The following is a 15664-nucleotide window of genomic DNA, read 5'->3' as shown; positions in this document are numbered from 1 at the left end:
TAGGAAGTAATGGAAGAATGAAGACTGCCTCCTTTGTTATATTGTATTTATCTAAAAAGGGGAGAGATTAAATAATGTACGCATTAAATGTTCTTCGATTATTATATTCCTAGCCATTACTATTAAAACTGACTGGAATGCGATCTCTGATATCTGTTTTCAGTATGTCAAGCTCTTTAGCTGCAGAACTATGTGCTGCCAAAGCACCTAGAGGGCACAAACATGAAACAAATAAAAAGCTCTTCTGATTATAGACTGTATTTAAAGCCTTTTTATAATAATCCCCTCTGTGGTACTGCCCTGCACCAGAAAGTCTTTGCTTAGAGACTAGTGGGATAAACCACAAACCCACGGAGCACGTATGCTAAGCAGCAGCAGCAATTTGAAAGCTTCCATATGTGAAAATCTAGTGTCTCCCCACAGGCAAAACAAAGAACAGGAAATACCTTACCAAAAGATCCTAATTTCCAAAAGGTGATGCTACAGTTAAAAGAGGCTCCACTCCAACACACAGCAAGATTCTTTTCCTAGCAGGATTAACATGCAAGTGTAGCAGAGTCCAGTTTAAAATGATTCATCCCAAATAGTCATAGCTCAGTTTTGGTGTGGGCCATTGGGTCAATCATAACCACATGACATTGTAATTACTAGAAGGACTACTATAGGTACCAAGGAGAACATCTTTGCACTCCTAGTGCTACTTGCAGTTCCTTCCATCCCGCTCGGGTAAGAAAAGCATTGCCTGCAACAGGGGCTGTTTGCCCACCTCTTCATTTTCCCTCTCTGCGTCTAAGTTACATTAGGTTCAACACATCTGATATTGATAAGCTATCAGTTTATTTCAAAGAGGCAGCAGATTGTTACTTAACAGAGATAAAAATATGAAATGGATTTTCTTAAGAAATGTCAGTAAAACATTTACAATATGTTAAAGTCTTTCCACTAAGCAGTTTGAAATGTCTTGTTCTTGCTCTGAGCAGACATATTAAACCTAGAATCACTCTAACCTTTATCTTGAACAGTGTTCTCTTATATCCTTTCTTTAACACCTGCAGGGAAGTATGAAAGCCACCATATGGAGTGCCATGGTCCCTAGCCACACACCACAGCATGGAACTGAAAAACGCACCCAAAATACCAACTGAAAAACAGTCCATATGCTAGACAGCACAATACGATGAAAAGCAGAAAATTCACACCCCCTGGAAAAAAATATATATACATATTGTCATTTACTCATTCTAAAATCCTTTCATCACACAGTCTCCAGAATCCCAATTATTTTTGTTTGTCTATCTGGCAGCACACTTCTCTGAAGTTCTCTTCCCTCTACTCCTTCCCTTCTTCAGAATAAATCTTCCAGTATTTCTAAATCTCTTAGAGTTTTTATTTTTTTTAAAGGAGGGTGGCAAGAAATGCACAAAATCTTTTTTTTATTTGGGGAAAAAAATACTGAAGAATTTAATAATAATTCTTCATATTGATAGATATTTTAGATATATTCATATTGTATACATTTATATGAAGTGCATATTGTTATATGTAAACAAAAGAAAATATGCTTGTTCAAGCTTAGCTAGCACTTCAACATCACCTTCTCTGTGAAGTGCACAAGTATAAATACGTAATTCACAAGAAACATCACAGCATTCACGAAACTGAAAGGAAAGCTAAAATGTTGGTGTTTTTCTCCTTATCAAGGTATAAATTTAAATCCAGGAGCACTTGCAGTAACAGATATGACTAGTAATGACAGCAGCAGAGGGGATGGAATTCTCTGATTTAGGTCCTTTCTCTATTATCTCTATTTACAAGCCTGAGTATGAAGTAAACACAAAACTGACCTGCAATTACTTTGTGTTTAAACATTCTCTGTTATTAAATGGTGTCCTGTTCTGCACAAATGAACTAAAAATATTTGCACTTGCAATTAATGTCATTCATTAGTCTAGTATGTTATTTCACATTTATGTAAAGTTACTTCTCTCCTCAAATGGGCCAAAATGCAAACATGTCTCCTCAGGATTTGCCTTCTTAAAGAGCTATTGGAGTTCTAAAGCTTAGATGAATTTCACTAAGCTCTACTTTCCACATATAAGCTTGCATTCCCTATTTACTTTGCATATAGCCCTGACATTCACAAATACAAAAAAAAAAAAAAAAAAAAAAAAAAAAAAAAGAAAAAAGTAAAACTGTATAATTCAAAGAGTATGTTTTGTGATCTGGACTATACGTGTAGTGTCTTTTGCTCTAACAGTAACTTGCTAACTGAACAGCTACAGAAATACCACCTCATTCCACACCCTCTACCAAAAAAAAAAAAAAAAAAAAAAGTCATTTAAAAATATTCCTCAAACATCTACTCTTTCATGCTTTTAAATAGCTGCTTGTTTTATAAGACATTATACTGAATAACGTATATCCGAAAAAGTAATAAACTCTTAATTCAATATAAACCATAAAATTTACATTTTCTCCCATCTGTTGTATAAAAATTGGGCTGTGTTTGACCCATAACCTTGTTGCAGAAGTTCTCTGGTGAACACTGCTACTCTGAAAAATGTTACTACTCTACTTCACCAAAACAATCTGCTAGAGTCAAAAAGACACCATTATGCATGGTCTCCACGGGGCAATCTTGGTATGATGAAAGCATTCAGATCATGAATAAAATCCTCAGCTTTAAGGAATAATTCCCCTTGTTGCTAGCAATTAAGGATCAGTTACACCCACTGAAAATCCTTCTGAATATTTTGTTTCATTTCATAAATTCTAAAACAACACAACAAGACTAGTTCTGGTTATCTGAATGTAGCCATGAGCCTCAGTAGATATGGACCAAAGAGGTCTTCAGTCTCCTACATGTCCTTGTGGAAGTCCTCTTTCCCCACCACTGAAACTCCTGCAGCCCTGAAGGGCCTTTGGTGAAGGTTCATGATGCTTTTCCTTTCTTTTTTTCACCAGCTAATATTTGCAGTCAAAGTACAAATTCCTACAAACTTTCACTCACATACTGCTACTAGTGTCACAGTGCCAGTTGAACATATGAACCACGTTATTTCCTTGTCAACCTAACATAGAATTTTGTCCATCACTTTATATTGTTCTAAAGTCTTTTCAACAAAATTCTTCAGGCAGAAGCAGAAATCCCAAATCTTTTCCATTACTAAGCTCCATTGAACTGGATTACATTTGTCTGTTTTGAAAACTTACTTTCAAATCAGAGCATCCATTTAAGGTCTAACTTAGATTTTTCAATCCTCTTGCCTTCTCCACCCTTACTCTGCTCTTGTAAGATTGCTTCAGTCTTTGATACTATAACAAAATTCACTGGTCAAACTTAGCTCTCACCATCTCTGGATCTGCAGCCCAGAAAACATCTGCCAGTAAATTTTGTTTTAACTTGCCAAGAGCACACAGTTATCCTCTCCCCCACACACACTCACTTGAGATATTTAAGAAAACAAGACCCAGTGTGTTGACATAATTCTGAGGGTAATTGTTGACAGTGGATCTTGAACCAGGATCATTTAAACAAAGTCGAACCAGCAGGTAAGCCCCCTGACATACAAAATAACCTCACCAAAATATGTATGTTTTCAGATACAGTTTTACAGTGCCTACTGGAAAGGGTTGCAATTTCTGTGGAAAATTTCCTTTTAAGGAACTTATAGCAGGTCTCATAGCAATGCAACATATCTAAATATCACAGGAGACTCTTCTGCAGGCATAGGAACTCTGTGATCCTTGAAACAAAGTGTTTGGAGATGAGAACATATCTAATTATGGTGTAGATTGCACTGTCTGGTCACTGTACTTTTTCTACAGAAATACACATAAATAAATGAATAGTTTTTTTCCTTTTGTAGGAGGGTACCTTGAAGCAAGTGAGGTGGGTACCATTCCATGAAATGGAGGCCTGGGAACCAAATCAGACCTGTTAACTTCCTGTGCCAAATGACATTACATTACAGACCATAATCTCCTGCAGCTAGCTGGCCTAAATATTCACATGGGAGATCTGTAGATGAAGTGCACATTCTGCAGTCTGCATCTGGTTATCAAGCAAGAAACTACCACTGCTCCAAACATATGGCACTGTTACACTAAGTTGGCTCCAGAAACCCTCTGACTCAGGTGGAACAACCTGGTGAGACAACAGGAAAACACTAGACACAATTTGATAAATGATATGGCTTCACAAATATGCAGAGAGAAAACCAAACTGGTTTTGTTTTTTCACAGTGCTCTGCAGTTGATCATAATACTGTATGTGACCGTAAAGTCCAGTTGTTTGAGCTTCTTTCTTCCCCCTCTCCTCCCTTCTCTCTAGATATATTGACAAAATAAATAAATATTTATATTATTTTCTCCAAATGAAAATGCTTTGCTGGTTTTTTCTTCCACATTGCTATAGTATATTTTATAGATCTAAGTTGCTGGAAAGGATTAGGCTAATTTGATTCATTATTGAAAAGAAACAGCAGCAGTATTTGTAATTCTGTGACCAATCAAGTCAAATATTTAAATTTCCTCAAACTCAATTTCTGCAGCTTCATTTAATTTGAGAAATTTCACATAATACCTAGGGGAAGAAATGACTTAGTGACATTTCCTTGCAGAACCACTGAATTCCCAGAGGAGGCACTCCTGCATTACTGCTCAGAGTTAAGCCTGATTTGACAGGCAGGACAGAAGTAAACGTCATGGATTTTATTCACCCTTCGTCAGCTAGAATTTAATGATTTTTATTGCTACAAGAAAATAATGCCCAGTAGTAGCATGAAAGAATACATCCAAAAAAAAAAAAAAAAAAAAAAGAAAGAAAAGAAAAGAAAAGAAAAGAAAAGAAAAGTGTGCTTGATAAGCACTAAACTGGGTGGCTCAGGAAAGACATTTGTTGAAGAACCACTGAGCTGACCAGACACTGAAGCCAATAGCCAAAAAAACAAAAAAAAAAAAAAAAAAAAACCAACAACAACAAAAAAAAAAACAGTGAAAGTTCCTAACCAGCCCGTCACTAAAACAGTCTTATGATAGTATACTCATTATACTCATCTACAGAGCATTTGAAATTGAAAATACCTTCTATTTTCATTGACACTGGAGTTTGTTTATGTGTTGAATACCTTTGAGGAAAGGCTTAGCCAAGTTTACAGCAAAGTAAGACTTTAACTTGGAGTAAAACAACCTTAGGTTTTGCATTAATAATGACTTTGAGTCAAGCGTCTGACTGCTGGGGAAAAAAAAAAAAACAACAACAACAACAACAACAAAAAACAACAGAAAAACATGGACAAAGCACTCAAAGTTATACATGAAAAGGATCTGTTCTTCTCATCAGATAATTCACGGGTAATCTGCAGCTAAATAAATGATTTACTGTTATCCTTTTATATGGAAGGATAAGACTTCTTTGCTATTAAATCAAAGACAAATAATCAAGAGTGCTTTGCTATTATATCAATAAAAGTAGACTTAAAAGAGCTGTAAGGCTGCCATCTGATATTGTTAACACATTTCTAATGACCTGCAGCAGACTTTAATTACAATAAAGTCTCCCATTATTAGGGTGAAATGCCCTCTGATTAAAAATCCAATCTTCAATGGCTTTTGCAAGGAAACAATCCACATTACCAATGATTGTTGTTTTGTTTTTTGTTTTTCGTTTTTTTCTTCACATTAGCTCAGACACATTTCTAACAATGCAGTGGTAGCCCAGATTATTAATTTGGATATTTTCCTAAAATACCAGGCCATTCTACATCTCTATTAACTTCTCAAACCCAGAGTTTTTCAGATATTTAACATTAAAAATTGTCAGAGTCAGCTTTCAGATTCTTTGCTCTGCTCTACTTCCTGTGGATTTTACTGTAATTATTTTAAAAATCTTACTTAGCCTTTTTCTGCACCCCTAAAAAAGAAGCATGTCTAGATGAAATCCCCTGGTAAATGCAGGCTGGGAGAGACAGAGAAGTGTGTACAAGGTCTTTAAACAGGATGTCACACTTGGCCCTTGGGAGTTGAGTTAGATTTACTTGGTGTTTTTACTATTATTTTTCTTCCAAACATGCTAACACCACTATTACACTGAACTAGTTTTAATGAGGTGCGCAGATTATTTCTAAATGCTCTGACTTCACTTTTACATTTTTAAAACTGCTTTGATATTGCTAAGAGCAAACTAGCATCATTTTACAACTCATCTGCTGACCTGTTGTACCTTTGGAAGTTATAATCTAAGAAAACTTCAATTACTTACACAGCTGTCATGCTGTTAATGTAACTTGTCCATTCATCTGAATAACTCTTCCCATGAGGTTATATGGACCTATCTTCTCCAGAAACTGAATAAGATCTACCTATGCCATAGTGAACCCTTGCAAACTTCCCATGAGCAATTAGTAGACACGATAAAGAAAAGACACACCACTGACAAGGTGAGACTGTTACAGAAATAGACATGTAGGAGTTTTGTTCCTTTCTCTATTGATTTTCTTATTCCTCCCAGAAAGTAATTTATTTTCTGCAAAACATAATGATCACCAATGCTTTTGCTGAAAAATGGTGTGGCACTATGTCTTGTTAGAGAAACTACTAAGTATACGCTGCCCCTTTTAAGTCTCTGTTTTGACTTGAGAAGTTATCTATCAGAACATGAGATTTTTTTTTCCTTCCAATAGGAAAAAAGATTAAAGTGTCTTCATTTCAAGTCCCAGAATCAAGTGTCTCACTATTCTCTGCCCTGCCTTCCTAAATTTACTGGTTTGCTGGGAAAGCCATCATTCACAGAATCTTTGCTCACCTGAACTATCTCACCTTTGGAAAGCACAGGTATAAAGGCTAAATCCTCTATCAGAGAAGGGTATTTCCTTCTGTTTACCAACTACAAGTTGGATCCAGATCACAAAATGCTTATTGCTAGTACACGCGATCTGCTTTTTGTGCTTTCTGTACGTGGATGCATGGATAGATGGGGGCCGGGGCAGGGGGAAGGGTCAGTACCGACCAGCCAAGCACTGCAGAGCCAGCTCTACCAACTGAATACTAATCAAAGAAACAAGCTCCCACCATTTCCACGTTTGCAAACTCCAAAATATCCTTGACATAAGAGAAGGAAAGCTCTGGGAAATAAGTCCTGATTTCCCGGCCTCTTCAATCTCTTGCCCTGTAGCATCAGCGCTGAACTCAGAGCTCCAGCAAGACAACAGCTTCGGCAAAGAAAGGACCGAAGACTTGGTGCCTGATGCTGACTACGCTGTGCAGAAGTCTACAGTCCTCCCTTCCCCCACTCCCTCTCTCCCCCGTCCGTGAGACTTCTCCAAAGAGTCAGGAGATGCCATTGTTCCCTTATTCTTTTCAGGAGGCGCACACACACAGGCAGAACATCGGCGCTCGCACTTCCCGACCGCAGCCCGTTCCCGATGTTCCCGCTGCCCCTTCTCCGCCGTCCCCCCGCACTGCGGAGTGAAAACTTCCCGCGGAAAGCCGCGCAGGGACACGGGGACAGGAGCCTCGCTCAGCCCTTCTCGCAACTCCTCTGATCTCCCTCTGCCTACACGGGGGTGGGGAAAAGGAGCAGGTGCAGGCGGCACTTACCTGCAGCCCCTCTCCCTCGGCTGCCCGGCGCACTGAGTGCTTTAATCCCAAGGGCCGGCGGTGCCCGAGCGGCGGAGCGCTGCCGGGGTTCTCCCAGGCGGGGGCTGGGCTGCGGGAGGCGAGCGCCCGCCTGGCATGGGGACTGCGCGCCCGCCCGCGCACTGCCCGCACCCGCGGAGGCACGAGCGCCTCCGCTGCCCCCGTTCCTTCTTCTCCTCCTCCTCTCCCTCCTCCACTCACTGCACGGCGCAGACAGCCGCTGTGCGCACGGAGCGAGAAGTGGGTGCCGGTGCCAAGCCCAGCTCCGACTGGGTGCGGATCCTGGCTGCGGGAGGAGGAGGAGGAGGGAGAGAAGGGAGGGAGGAGACAGTGGAGGTGGGGATGCTGCTCTGGGCAGGGGATATCACCGCTCAGCGGCCGGTGCCGGCTGCCAGCTCCCTTCGTGGGCGCGGAGGCACCGCGACTTTTTGTACCTCCCGAAGACCCAGTGGTCGCTATTGAAAAGGGATCCAGAGAGTGAGCAGCCTGCCTGACCCCTCTCCCCCCGCCTCTCCTCCTCCTTGACAGGATATACAGATGGAGCCCTTTGGATAAAAATCAGGAGCAGGGCTAGGGGGTGGGGCGCGAGCCAATCTATCTCCCGATTTGCGTTTGAAAGCATGGAGCTGGGGCAGAGAGTTTAAGATATTTTTTAATCCCCTCTGCCCCATCCCCCTACCCCCAATATACAAGCTTGTCAACCGAGCGCCCAGGGCGCGAAGGAGAAGTAGCAAAACTAATCCTAAGTATCCGGGTTCCCTACTTTACAATTTTTGTTCTTTCTGTCTCTAGGCTGCCCCTGTTCCCATCCGCAAAGCCTCCCATTCGCATTCGTATCTCCTCGGCAGGTTCTGGGGAGCTGGGAGTTGCGAGCCAGCGAGCGGGTAGAGGGCAAGGACATCTTTGCGAGTCCCTTCTCCGTGTGCCCTCTGCGGGTCCCGGGCCGCTAGGCGCGGTACGACTCCCCCAGCGAGCGGCACGGGTCTGTCACCGCGGACGGCAGCCCACTCACTTCTGCCTCCCTCAGTGCCGCCGTCCCTCCTTCCTGACTGTTTAAACGGGGGGGGGGGGGGGGGGGGATAGTGATAATAAAAAAGTATTTCTAAAGAGATAGAATGAATAAAGCAGGTGCTCCCATAGAAAAGCGGCGCGAGAGGCGGCCGAGGCACGGCTGTGTGCCCGTGCCGGATAGAGCGCTGCGCACCGGGAAGGAGAAGGCTCCGTTTTAGCTGGTGCCTGAAGCATTCACGCACAGCCCCACAGTCGCTCGGGGAAGCCGGTCTGGGAGATGAATCTCTCCTTTGTTGGGGATTGGTTCGGCAGGGACAGCGGCAGTACAAACTTTCAACCTCGTTTCAGCACTGCTGAAGCCTTTCTGGGTCTGCAGCATGAAGGAGGTCCTCCACTGAAAGGTGATCGCCCAGGAGTCAGGACTATTCCTGCAAAAGGCAGAGAGAGGTTCCAAGTGCTGGCAGAGCTGCTGAACTGACATTTTCCACGGGCAAAAATATTTTTAACTCCTACTGTTTTTAGAACAATGGATCATACCAAGGGCAACCTTGGTCAATGTCTTTTGATTTATAGCTTTATGAGAAAAGCATTCTCAACCTATTATGAACCAACTAATAATCTGTGTTTATAACTGAATTCAATTCCTCATATATATTTATATACTATGAAGTGTAGTATCAACATTAATAATGTGAAGACAAAGTCACTTCTTAAAATAAAATTTTAAAAAATAGAGAACTATATATATCTTTCTTTCTTCCTTTCTTTCTTCCTTTCATATCTTCTATCATTTTACTTTCTGGACTTTACTATCCTTTGAATTCAGAAGTATCTACATGTATGCATATTTTATAGATGGAATAGGTTAAAGCACTGTGTTTGTTGTCTTATGGCTTCATTCTCAGATATGTGATTTCTAATATCACCCTTATAGACGAGACAATTCAGTATAAGGCATGTGGAAAGAAGAGGTAGTTTAAAGAGGGCAACTAGAAGCAATCTTCATTCTGAAAGTTATGTAGCATCTGAGCATGTGGTTACAATGTAATAGGATGTATTCAGGCAAGAAAATCCTGAAACATGATTGCACACAGTTGCTTAAGATTGCAATTAAGGATTCATCTTTCTTTTGTCCTCTTTCTCCCAATCCCTAATTCATCGTTCACAAATTAATCAAAATAAGACTCTTTGCACTGATCCTTGAAGGACAAATTTCAAGGACAAATTATTTTCTTGCTCACTGAGTAACACAAATGCCCTTCCTTCATCTTCTTTCAAATTCATTCTGTCATGCAAACTGTATTTGGGAACCTTATATCTTCATACTTACTTTACCAGCTATAACCTCAGTCATGAAAATAAATAAATAAGAGTATTTCATTGTTTGAGAGTGAGATGAAATGAAAGAAAAAAATATACAGGGGCAGTGACCTTCGTAGATGTTACCCACCACCTTCCAGCTCTCTCTTTGTTCTTCAGATTCAAATCCGAACAAAGTAATTTTACAATCACTTGAAATGTTTAGGTTAGAAGGATTTTTTCTCATTAATTTTGTTTCTGATATTACTAAACAGAATTGGAATAGTCAATTATCACCCAAATAAAAAGCTTTCATGTGTAGACCCTCATGGAGTATTTCATGATGTTCTTACTGACTTAGTCGACCATTCTCAAGGATGTAGTTTGTTTTCCAAAAATCTATATTCTCTCAAGCAAAACCCATCATTAAACTGCATGCCTGTGAAAATATTTGAACTTATTTTCACTGTGTTGAAAATAGGATATATATTTTTGTATCATTATTTTTTTTTCCTAAATGCTTACCCTGTCACATCAAAATAAAATGTATTAAACCCTTTGACTTTTACTGGAGAAAAACAGTCCAGTAACTCCAAAAAGAAAGTGTGACTAAGCAGGCCAATTTAATTTCATTGCCCAGGCAGAATCAAATATAAAGAAGCAATTATTCTTAGTAACTTTTGGCAATCTACCACTTTTAGTAACATAAGCAAATGTATAAATATATATTTTTTAAATACAATTTGTTCTAGACCGTCTTCTTGGTGGGCTTCTGCCAGTGAGTCAGTGCATTCCAGTACATTAACTGGAAGATTTTGGCTGTAATCCACACTTACAGTGCTGTTGTATTTCTTTCTAATATGTTTTATAGTGCATTTAATCATCCTGAGAGGTATGCATGTACCATTTCCAAAGGAAAGCTTACCATTTGTCAAAAGAAGAACTAGATCTATGTCTTAGCTAGGTCCTTCAAAGACCAACCACAGGTGTCAAAGATCCTGTTGTCCCTGGCACCTTTCCTTTGACTTCTGAAAGTGTTCTGGGTGTCACTGCAAAATCTGAGTTGTAATACTGTACAGTATACGTGATCCATAGGCAAATCTAGGACTGACCAGGAAACACTCTCACACTCTGTCAAATACTTCCTAGACCATGTGGGCTTTGGTAATCACTGCTTTGGGAGCATTTCTACTTGAGGCAAAAAAAAAAAAAAAAAAAAAAAAAAAAAAGAGTTTTATGGTTCTCCTCAGTCCCTTAAGCCACTGTCAGTCTCTCAATATTAGCATTTCTGTCTTTGTGATCAAAGTATGCATTCAAAAAAACAGTGTCTGGTTACTTGGATGCTGATAACTCATTGACTGTGTAGAAAGAACTTCCATCACGCACTCAGCAACCACTTGCAGAGTTTGTTTGATACTAGAATATATCATGTTCAGAGGCAAAATGCTAACTTCTTGTTGCTTTACCTGAAATCTCATATGGCTTTCATGAGGCAAATAGAAGAGCTGTAGAAGATCTTGCACTTTAAGATCTTTTTTTAAAGGAAAACGTTACTAAAAACCATTAGCACATGGTTGCCCTCTATGAATGTTAATCAATTATACAAGACTTTCAGGTAAGGACTTCTGCTGTACAGAGATATTATTTACGGGTGGTTCTAATTCTGATGTAAACTTCTCACCTTCATATCACATGGGAGATCACTGTCCATTTTGTGGCCACATTGTCTCTGCTTCAAATCTAGCAGCTAGCATTGCTTGTTTGATTTTTAGTCATCTTTTTTACTCATTTCTATAATTAGCAGGAGGAATAACAAGAGGCCTATTGAAATCTAATGGCTTTATCTCAACACAGGAATGTCTCTGCTTTTCACTGTCCACCCAGTTATGACTTAATTCTCTGTTTAAACTGAGCTTTTGAGTCAAGTACATTGTTGTCTACATTGCAGGAGTGTTTTCCAACCCGCATGGATCCACAGTAAATTTGGAACATATCTAACAGTTCCAAAAAGTTCAGCAGCCTTCTCTGTAGAAGACTTTATGCAGAAGATTTGATAGGCAGAATTGGATAATAATACAAATTAACTGTAGCAAATAAAAATAATGACTCAATCAGTCAGTTTATTAAATCTCCACAATGGCCTATGACACATAGGAAGAAATTTTACCAATTCAGCATTCCCATCATGGCTCTAGCTGTTCTTCTCTTGTTCCCCTGTATTTTGTCTTGAATTTTCACAGTCTTTTGGTGTGTGTTGGACACACACACACTGGTATATGTGGTTAGCAGGTATAATCTTAAGAATTATATTCCCCTTCAGAAATATTCCTGGTTAATCTAGGGGACTATAACTGTAAAAATAATAATTTGCTGTTGTCTAAGTCAATAAATGTGGATGCAAGTTAAAATGGAGTTTCTATTGTCAGGAAGATCAGATAAAGGAAGCAGAGAAAGTTTTAGGTAAGAAATCTATAAGTTAATAAATTTAATCCTAGGAATGGCCAAAAATTGACAGAAAGACATTCTGTTAGTGAGGATAACTCATTAGTCATACTGCAGTAAGAGCAAGCAAAAAAAAAAAAAAAAAAAAAAAAAAAAAAAAAAAATTCAACTGAAAGAAATATTGAAAATCTCTCAAGAAGATGGTGGTGAGTTGTCAGAAGGCTGTAAAGAGAAATGGAGAATTTCATCATGACCCCATAGGAATGGGTACTTCGTGCAAGCACAAATAGATGGTTTCAAAGAAATCTAGGACCAAAATGTAGTCTGTGTGGCCAGGCTCCAGATATCATTCATTATTATAAGTGGTTGTACCAAGAGGGTAAATGAGACAAATAGAACACAACAGGACAAAGCTGACAGTGTTGTGCACTGAACATTCTGCAAGAAATGTGGGTTACCAATAGCAAAAAAAAATAAATAAATAAATAAAAAATCAACAGCTGAAGAATGCTGCTGTGAATAAAAGTGTGAAAATTATATTTAAAACTTCAGAATTCATAAAGCAAGAGCTAGGACTAAGAGATAGGAAATGAAACATTGTAATAAAAATTAAAAAGGGGGCAGAATGCAGAAGATACTGTTCCTGCAAAGTGTAAACAAAGTGCCATTTGTTAGTGTTTCCTTGGACCACATGATGCAATACTCATACTACAGTGGTAGAGAGTATTTTAAAATGTTTCTCTAACAGACAGTAGCTACATTTATGACCATCTCTAAAATACTGATGAACATAATAGTTCAGATTGTAAACAAATACATCCATAAACACTGGGGTCTCAGATTGATGTTTCATGCTAGCAATATCCTGCTGATAGGGAAGAGGCATCAACGTTTATTTATATTTATATACTTTTTATTTATTTATTTATTTATTTATTTATTTATAACATTTATAATCAGCTCTTCTCTCTTTTCTGATGTATGCAGGGGAAAAAAAATTAGGTTAGATAAGTTTCTGCTGGATATTAAGCTCAGTTCTGCAGGGCATTCACACTGTGGCAAAACTGAGGTCAATTTTTCAGAGGAATTGCACTCTAGACTGAGAGCATCTGTCTGATCCTATGAAAACTTAAACACAGGAAGTCCAATTGACTTCAGAGAGCTGCTTCTGTGTAACAGCCTTCTGAAAATCTACAGCTAAGTTACTCCCGGAAAAAAATTCCTATCAGTACACGCTCATATACAGCAATATGTATCACTTTAGGTCAGAGTCTGTATGCTTCATCATCTATACAAAATTAGTGTGAATAACTTCTTCACTGACCTCTAAGCCCAAACCAGATTTTTATGTTCCGGTATAACATGTCACTACAAAATTGAATATTTTCTAGAATAAAATAGGACTTTATATCTACAATTTTAGAAAACTTTTCTGAATAATCGGACCAAGCTATGGACAATGTTTCATCACAACTGATATTTAAGATGCTTATAGCCTCCTCTGTATGAACCCATCAAATATGTAAGCAAATTTTATTTGTACATTTTTCACTTGGCCACAGCAGTAATTGGACACACTCTCTTTCTCCCTCAAAAAATAAAAATAAAATATAACAATACTAATATTTACAAAATGTGCAGAATAGGCATTGTAAGCACTGGAAACATGGTGAGCAAGAAGCATACTTGTGACCCTTTTTTCACTTTCAGACAGTCAAACTTCTCATGTCTGAATGTTAACCTGGACACTGAAATTTAATACCTGATTATTTGTGGAGACAGAATTCTAAAGTGATGTGAAAGCTGTTGTATAGAAAGCAGATATAAACAATTTGTAGGTGAGCTAGATGAAAGAATTGACTACCTTCATCCTATTGAACTGCTCACTGTAGTAACTAATTGGTGTGAATACCAAAGGAGACATGATTATATATATCAATTTTCTACCAAACTAATATATTCATCTTTTTTTTCCTTTTGTTAAAAGTGACAAGACCTCACTTTTGTGCTTAAAATGTTTAAAACTTTCTAGATCCCTTAATCCTACATAATTTCTACCTGTTCTTGCATTCATTAAAACCAGTGGGGGAAAAAAAAAATTGATTCAGTAAGAGAAGAATAATTTTCTGAAAGATCCAAGTCTTTGTAAATCAGAAAAGAAGCTCAGGGCATGGAATACAGCACTTTGTCCCACCCTAAAAGAAGGTGGTAGAAATCCCTTCTCATTCTGAAAATGCACGTCCCAGGGCAGAATGTCAATGGTTATGCTGCAAGAATCAAAACCGTGTGTTACCAGTTCTACTTCCTCCTACATCTACTGATGCTTATGGAAGGAGAAAGAAAAGGGCTTGAGGTCAGGTGAAAGAAAATGACAGTTCTCTAGAATCTTCTTGCTCCCACGTTTAGGAGGTTAATAGTGTACTGCCCTGGCATCAGAATCAAGAGCCACTCAGCCCCCTTCACTCTTTCAGTGTATTTCCTCCACAGTATGGCCTTTGGAGACATTAGACACTGGTCACTAGGACACCATGTTTGATCATTCAGCAGTACTGACCTTAGTGCTACCAGTTCTACATGCTTTGCTTTCTCAATAGAAGTACTTCATTTGCTCTTCTGAGTCACTGTAGTTTATGTCCTGTGTATTTCTGCTGTGAACTTTCTGAGACAAGACTTTTTTAGATCAAAAACTTCTGCAAATCACAGAGCACAGATAGAACATAAGAAGATAAGAACAGAATCTCTGAATGAGAAGTACCACCATACAGGTAACTGCTAATAATTTACTACACAACACACATGTAAGTCCATCCCTTTAGGTCATTTGATGTCATGAAGTGTTCATCCAATACACATTCATCCACACATCCAATATGTGTTCACCCACACATATTCATGTTTGTTTAATCTTATTGACCATGGTCTGATCAATCCAAAATTCATTACAATTGGAGACACTGCAGGATGTCTTCTTGAGGATTCTAGCACTACCTTCCGTATCTAAAATTTTGTATTTATGTAAAGCTTTGTTGCTAACGCATGTAATTGAATAACTCTACTAGACCTCTTTTGAGGAGCTTTTACTTAATTTACTGTGATTATGTTCAAAAAAGTGGAAAGCTGATAAGAATGGCTTCATGTATGAGGTGAGGTATACATCCTCAGACCCAAAGCCAACAAAAGAATAGTTATCTTTTCAGAGGCAGATGCCTGCAAGAGAATAATATACCCACCAGTTTCTCAGCTGCTTCATCTGTCATTTTTACGAAGGCATGTC

Source organism: Centrocercus urophasianus, unplaced genomic scaffold, assembly GCF_019232065.1.
Source record: "Centrocercus urophasianus isolate 14NV4802_14NV808 unplaced genomic scaffold, USGS_Curo_1.0 seq_11, whole genome shotgun sequence".
Taxonomy (NCBI): Eukaryota; Metazoa; Chordata; class Aves; order Galliformes; family Phasianidae; genus Centrocercus; species Centrocercus urophasianus.
This window is presented reverse-complemented; position numbering follows the sequence as displayed.